Genomic DNA, 7,589 nt, shown 5'->3' with positions numbered 1-7,589 from the left:
CGAAGACCGGTCCTCCTCTAGCGGGGAAGGTCGTCCTCTTCGACCCAGCACGCAGCTTCAGGAGGGACGCACATGGAGTGGTGAGGGAGGAAGGGGACACCCGCCTAGCCAGCCAGATCAGCCGAATCAACCCTGGCGATCAATGGGGTGACAGATGTCGCAGCCAGATCGCCCTCACATCCTGAGTTCATGCCGGAGCTGAGGGAAGGAAGCAATGCCGTCGGATCTGGCCGCTCTGCGGGAGTCTGAGGAACAACTCACACCAGGTGGCCGCCGTTCCGTCGTCATGGGTAAAGGAGACCCCAACAAGCCAAGGGGCAAAATGTCCTCCTATGCCTTCTTCGTGCAGACGTGCCGGGAAGAGCACAAGAAGAAACACCCTGACTCTTCGGTCAATTTCGCAGAATTCTCTAAGAAATGCTCGGAGAGATGGAAGACCATGTCTGCAAAGGAAAAGTCCAAGTTTGAAGATATGGCAAAAAGTGAAAAAGCTCGTTATGACAGGGAGATGAAAAATTACGTTCCTCCCAAGGGTGATAAGAAGGGAAAGAAAAAGGATCCCAATGCTCCTAAAAGACCACCATCTGCCTTCTTTCTCTTTTGCTCTGAACATCGCCCAAAGATCAAAAGTGAACACCCTGGCCTGTCCATTGGGGACACTGCAAAAAAATTGGGTGAGATGCGGTCTGAACACTCAGCCAAAGATAAACAACCATATGAACAGAAAGCAGCTAAGCTAAAGGAGAAATATGAAAAGGATATTGCTGCATACCGTGCCAAGGGCAAAAGTGAAGCGGGAAAGAAGGGCCCTGGTAGGCCCACAGGCTCAAACAAGAAGAATGAACCTGAAGATGTGGAGGAAGAAGAGGAAGAAGAAGAAGATGAAGATGATGAGGAAGAGGATGAAGATGAAGAATAAATGGCTATCCTGTAATGATGAGTGTGGAGTGTGCGTGTGTGCTCAGGCAGTTGTTTTGCTAAGAATGTGAATTCAAGTGCAGCTCAATATTAGCTTCAGTATAAAAAAACTGTACAGATTTTTGTATAGCTGATAAGATTCTTTGTAGAGAAAATACTTTTTTTAAAAAATGCAGGTTGTAGCTTTTTGAGGGGCTACTACATACAGTTAGATTTTAAAGCTTCTGATGTTGAATGTTCCTAAATATTTAATGGTTTCTTTAATTTCTTGACTTGTGTATGGTAGCGCAGCAAAGTTGTAGGAATTAATATCATTTGTAAATTTGGATTTTTTGTTAGGATGTTGCATTCTGTGTTGTTTTTTTAAAAAAAATTTTGTAATAAAATTATGTATGTTAAAAAAAAAACCCAAAACCTAAGTAAACATATGAGAAACTGTAAAACATTAGCAGAGACAACAGTTTGCATAAGATTCCAAAAGCACAAGTAACAAAAATAAAATATACAAATTTGAGCATATCAAATTAAGATACATCTTCACAACAAAGTAATCAACAGAGTGAAGATACAATGGACGGAATGGCAGGAAACATTGAAAACTCTGACTATGACAAAAGATTGATAGCCAGAACATACATATATAGAACTGGAAAAACTCCAAACAAGAAGCAAAATGTACACGTAAGAAATGGGCAATGATCAGAATAGATGTTTCTCAGAAGAAGAAATCTCAATTGTCAAGACATAGATGAACATGCCCAATATCACTAGCCATTAGGGAAATGTAAATCAAAACCAATAGCAGACTCCATCTGTGGGAGAAGACAATGCTTGGGTTTTCATTTGTGCAACAAGTGGGTTTAGAGGACCCTGTTCACCATTAGAGGGCAGAGTCTACATGGAAGTAAAGAATCCTTAATACTTTCCTAATGGGAGAAGAGGAAGCCTGAGACCTCGCAAGCGGGAAGTGGTCCAGAAACTGCTCAGGTGTGGGTGTAGGTGGCTGAGCAACAGGCAGTCCTGCCTTGATTCCCCACAAAGATACAGGGGAAACCCTTCTGGATGGAGCAGGCGTGAATCGGAGGACCTACTGGGAGAACAAGGTCGCCCACCGCGCGGAAGCCAAGTCGCGGGACCCAGACGCAGAAGCCCCAGGGTCTGCGCGACAGTGCTCCAAGGGGAGTGCATGCCACACAGACAACAGCGGGGAGACTTGGGACACTCAGGGCTCCGAGTCCACACATCGGCGCTGGAAGGGGAGGTGAGCTCAATAACCCGAGACATTGGTGGGGAAACGGGGGTCAGAATCTAGAGGGGGGCCGGAAAGTGCAGCAAACTCACTACCAGAAAGAAGGAAAAAAAAAAGCTTTGGGGTTTCTCTTCCCCCTAACCTTGCAAAGGTTACAAGGCTGCAAGGCTTGAAGAATTCCCAAGAAAAAGAGCAGGCCTCCTCTTTGGATTTACATATCAATGGGGGAGAGTTAAGGAACTGAGTCACTACAATTCAGTAGCCTAGCCAACCCAGTGGGAGTCCAGAGGAGCCAAAGACTGGAAGCTAAATACCATCAATTCTGCACAGCCCTGCCCTGCGGTGTTACTTACCCCCTGAATAAATAAAATAAATAAATAAATAAAAAGAGAGAGATTTACCACGCATAACCTGAGGGTGTCACCTTTGCACACCCTTAACCAGGAAGAACCAGGCAGAGCTCTCAGGCCGCACCCATCTCAAGCCTCCAAGGCTCCTCCAACAGCAGGCAGTCCACTTAACACGGACACAGTATAAAAAAAAAAAAAAAAGAAAAAAAACGCACAGTGACGCAAGAAGAATTAACTATGCCGAGTAACAAACACAGAAATAGAGGGAGCAAGATCAACGATGACACTATGATGCCTCCAAATAAGCAAAACACCCCAAGCCAAGAGTATGAAGATGATGAGATAGAAGAAATGCAAGATACGGATTTCAAAAAATTTATGATAAGAACATTTAGAAGTTTTCAAAAGCAAATCCTTGAACTACAGAAATCCTTAATGGACAAGATTGAAAATCTCTCTCGTGAAAATGAAATTTTAAGGAAGAGTCAAAATGAAACTCAGAAACCAGTAGAACAGGAAAGTGTAATAGTCAAGAGAAATCAAAATGAAATGAAGAGCTCAATAGATCAAATGACAAACACATTAGAAAGCCTTAAAAACAGAATGGGTGAAGCAGAAGAGAGAATATCGGACTTAGAAGATAGAGCACAGGAAAACATACAGTCAAACCAAAGAAAAGAAGAGGAAATTAGAAACCTAAAAAATATTGTTGGGAATCTACAGGATACTATTAAAAAAACCAACATTCGAGTTCTAGGAGTTCCTGAAGGCATGGAGAGAGAGAAAGGATTGGAAGGCCTTTTTAGTGAGATACTAGCAGAGAACTTTCCAGGTTTGGAGAAGGACAGAGATATCCTAGTACAGGAAGCTCATAGAACCCCCAATAAACATGACCAAAAGAGATCCTCACCACGACACGTGGTAATTAAACTTACCACAGTGAAACATAAAGAAAAGATCCTAAAATGTGCAAGAGAGAAACGTCAGATTACTCTCAGAGGATCTCCAATCAGACTCACAGCTGACTTCTCATCAGAAACCCTACAAGCTAGGAGGGAATGGCGAGACATAGCATAGGTGCTAAGAGAGAAAAATTGCCAGCCCAGAATATTATATCCTACCAAGCTCTCATTTGTGAATGAAGGTGAAATAAAGACCTTTCATAGCAAACAGAAATTGAAAGACTTTGTGGCCACTCGTCCGGCCCTGCAAAAGATACTTAAAGATGTGCTACACTCAGAAACACAGAAACACGGCCATCAATATGAAAGAAGGGAAAGGAAGAACACCTACCAGTAAAAGAGCATGGGAAGCTCAAAGCATATACTAGAAAATATTTCCGGGAAAATGGCAGGGCAAAGTCACTACGTATCAATTGTCACATTGAACATTAACGGTCTGAATTCTTCAGTTAAAAGACACCGTTTGGCTGACTGGCTCACAGAACACAACCCAACTATTTGTTGCCTACAAGAAACACATCTCTCTAACAAAGAGGCATGCAGACTGAAAGTGAAAGGTTGGAAAAAGATATTCCATGCCAACAGAAACCAAAAAAAAAGCAGGTGTAGCCATATTAATATCAGACAAAATAAACTTTAATACAAAAACTGTTAAGAGAGACAAAGAGGGACACTATATAATGATTAAGGGTTCAATTCAACAGGAAGATGTAACTATTATAAATGTATATGCACCTAATTACAGGGCACCGGTCTATTTAAAAGATATGTTAAGGGACTTAAAGGGAGATTTAGATTCCAATACAATAGTACTGGGGGACTTCAATACTCCACTCTCAGAAATAGACAGATCATCTGGACAGAAGATCAACAAGGAAACAGCAGATTTAATTGACACTATTGTCCAAATGGATCTAACAGATATCTACAGAACTTTCAACCCTACATCTACAGACTTCACATTCTTCTCAGCAGCGCATGGAACCTTCTCTAAGATTGATCACATACTAGGCCATAAAGCAAGTCTCAGCAAATTTAAAAGAATTAGAATCATACCATGCAGCTTCTCAGACCACAGTGGGATGAAGCTGGAAATTAGCAACTCAGGAAACCCCAGAAAGTATGCAAACACATGGAGACTGAACAACATGCTCCTGAATGAACACTGGGTCATTCAAGAAATCAAAAGAGAAATCAAAAACTTTCTGGAAGTAAATGAAGACAACAACACAACATATCAAAACTTATGGGATACAGCAAAAGCAGTATTGAGAGGCAAATTTATAGCAATAGGTGCCTACATCAAGAAATTGGAAAGGTACCAAATAAATGAGCTTTCAGCGCACCTCAAGGACCTAGAAAAACTGCAGCAAACCAAACCCAAATCTAGAAGGAGAAGAGAAATAATTAAAACCAGAGAAGAAATTAACAGGATTGAATCCAAAAAAACATTACAAAAAATCAGCCAAGCGAGAAGCTGGTTTTTTGAAAAAATAAACAAAATTGACACCCCATTGGCCCAACTAACTAAAAAAAAGAAGAGAAAAGACCCAAATCAATAAAATCAGAGATGAAAAAGGAAACGTAACAACAGACACCACAGAAATAAAAAAGAATCATCAGAAATTACTACAAGGACCTGTATGCCAGCAAACAGGAAAACCTATCAGAAATGGATAGATTCCTGGACACATGCAATCTACCAAAATTGAACCATGAAGACATCGAAAACCTAAATAGACCCATAACTGAAACAGAAATTGAAACAGTAATAAAGGCCCTCCCAACAAAGAAAAGCCCAGGACCAGATGGATTCACTGCTGAATTCTACCAGACATTTAAAGAAGAACTAATCCCATTTCTTCTCAAACTATTCAGAACAATCGAAGAAGAGGGAATCCTCCCAAATTCTTTCTATGAAGCCAGCATCACCTTAATCCCTAAGCCAGAGAAAGATGCAGCACTGAAAGAGAATTACAGACCAATATCCCTGATGAACATAGATGCAAAAATCCTCAATAAAATTCTGGCCAATAGAATACAACAACACATCAGGAAAATCATCCACCCAGACCAAGTGGGATTCATCCCTGGTATGCAGGGATGGTTCAACATTCGCAAATCAATCAATGTGATTCACCACATTAACAGACTGCAGAAGAAAAACCATATGGTTATCTCAATTGATGCAGAGAAAGCATTTGATAAAATTCAACACCCTTTCATGATGAAAACTCTAAGCAAATTGGGTATAGAAGGAACATTCCTCAATATAATCAAAGCAATTTATAAAAAACCCACAGCCAGCATCCTATTGAATGGGGAAAAGTTGGAAGCATTTCCACTGAAATCTGGCACCAGGCAGGGATGCCCACTCTCACCACTGCTATTTAACATAGTTCTGGAAGTTTTAGCCAGAGCCATCAGACAAGAAAAAGAAATCAAAGGAATACAAATCAAGAAGGAAGAAGTCAAACTATCCCTCTTTGCAGACGACATGATTCTGTACTTAAAGGATCCAAAGAACTCTACTAAGAGACTATTGGAACTCATAGAGGAGTTTGGCAAAGTGGCAGGATATAAAATCAATGCACAAAAATCAACAGCCTTTGTATACACAAGTAATGCCATGACTGAGAAAGGACTGCTAAGATCAATCCCATTCACAATAGCTACAAAAACAATCAAATACCTTGGAATAAACTTAACCAAGGACGTTAAAGATCTCTACGATGAAAATTACAAAACCTTAAAGAAAGAAATAGAAGAGGATACCAAAAAATGGAAAAATCTTCCATGCTCATGGATTGGAAGAATCAACATCATCAAAATGTCCATTCTCCCAAAAGCAATTTATACATTCAATGCAATCCCAATCAAGATACCAAAGACATTCTTCGCAGATCTAGAAAAAATGATGCTGAAATTCATATGGAGGCACAAGAGACCTCGAATAGCTAAAGCAATCTTGTACAACAAAAACAAAGCCGGAGGCATCACAATACCAGACTTCAGGACATACTACAGGGCAGTTGTAATCAAAACAGCATGGTACTGGTACAGAAACAGATGGATAGACCAATGGAACAGAATTGAAACACCAGAAATCAATCCAAACACCTACAGCCAACTTATATTTGATCAAGGATCTAAAACTAATTCCTGGAGCAAGGACAGTCTATTCAATAAATGGTGCTGGGAAAACTGGATTTCCACGTGCAGAAGCATGAAGCAAGACCCCTACCTTACACCTTACACAAAAATCCACTCAACGTGGATTAAAGACCTAAATCTACGTCCTGACACCATTAAGTTATTAGAGAACATTGGAGAAACCCTTCAAGATATTGGCACAGGCAAAGAATTTCTGGAAAAGACCCGGGAGGCACAGACAGTCAAAGCCAAAATCAACTATTGGGATTGCATCAAATTGAGAAGTTTCTGTACTGCAAAAGAAACAGTCAGGAGAGTGAAGAGACAACCGACAGAATGGGAAAAAATATTTGCAAACTATGCAACAGATAAAGGGTTAATAACCAGAATCTACAAAGAGATCAAGAAACTCCACAAAAACAAAACCAACAACCCACTTAAGAGATGGGCCAAGAACCTCAATAGACATTTTTCAAAAGAGGAAATCCAAATGGCCAACAGGCACATGAAAAAAGGTTCAAGGTCACTAGCAATCAGGGAAATGCAAATCAAAAGCACAATGAGGTTTCACCTCACCCCGGTTAGAATGGCTCACATACAGAAATCTACCAACAACAGATGCTGGCGAGGATGTGGGGAAAAAGGGACACTAACCCACTGTTGGTGGGAATGCAAACTGGTCAAGCCACTATGGAAATCAGTCTGGAGATTCCTCAGAAACCGTTCGACCCAGCCATCCCACTCCTTGGAATTTACCCAAAGGAGTTTAAATTGATAAACAAAAAAGCGGTCTGCACCCTAATGTTTATTGCAGCACAATTCACAATAGCCAAGACCTGGAACCAACCTAAATGCCCATCATTGGTAGACTGGATAAAGAAATTATGGGATATGTATTCTTTAGAATACTATACCGCAGTAAGAAACAACGAAATCCAGTCATTTGCAACAAAATGG

General features: G+C 40.7%; 1 pseudogene; it reads left to right on the top strand.

The window, feature by feature from the left end:
• LOC138848088 (high mobility group protein B2 pseudogene) lies at positions 1 to 1,200 on the top strand (annotated as a pseudogene).
• Positions 1,201 to 7,589: the final 6,389 nt, after the last annotated feature.

Source organism: Oryctolagus cuniculus, unplaced genomic scaffold (genome assembly GCF_964237555.1).
Source record: "Oryctolagus cuniculus unplaced genomic scaffold, mOryCun1.1 SCAFFOLD_59, whole genome shotgun sequence".
Classification (NCBI taxonomy): Eukaryota; Metazoa; Chordata; class Mammalia; order Lagomorpha; family Leporidae; genus Oryctolagus; species Oryctolagus cuniculus.
This window is presented reverse-complemented; position numbering and strand designations above follow the sequence as displayed.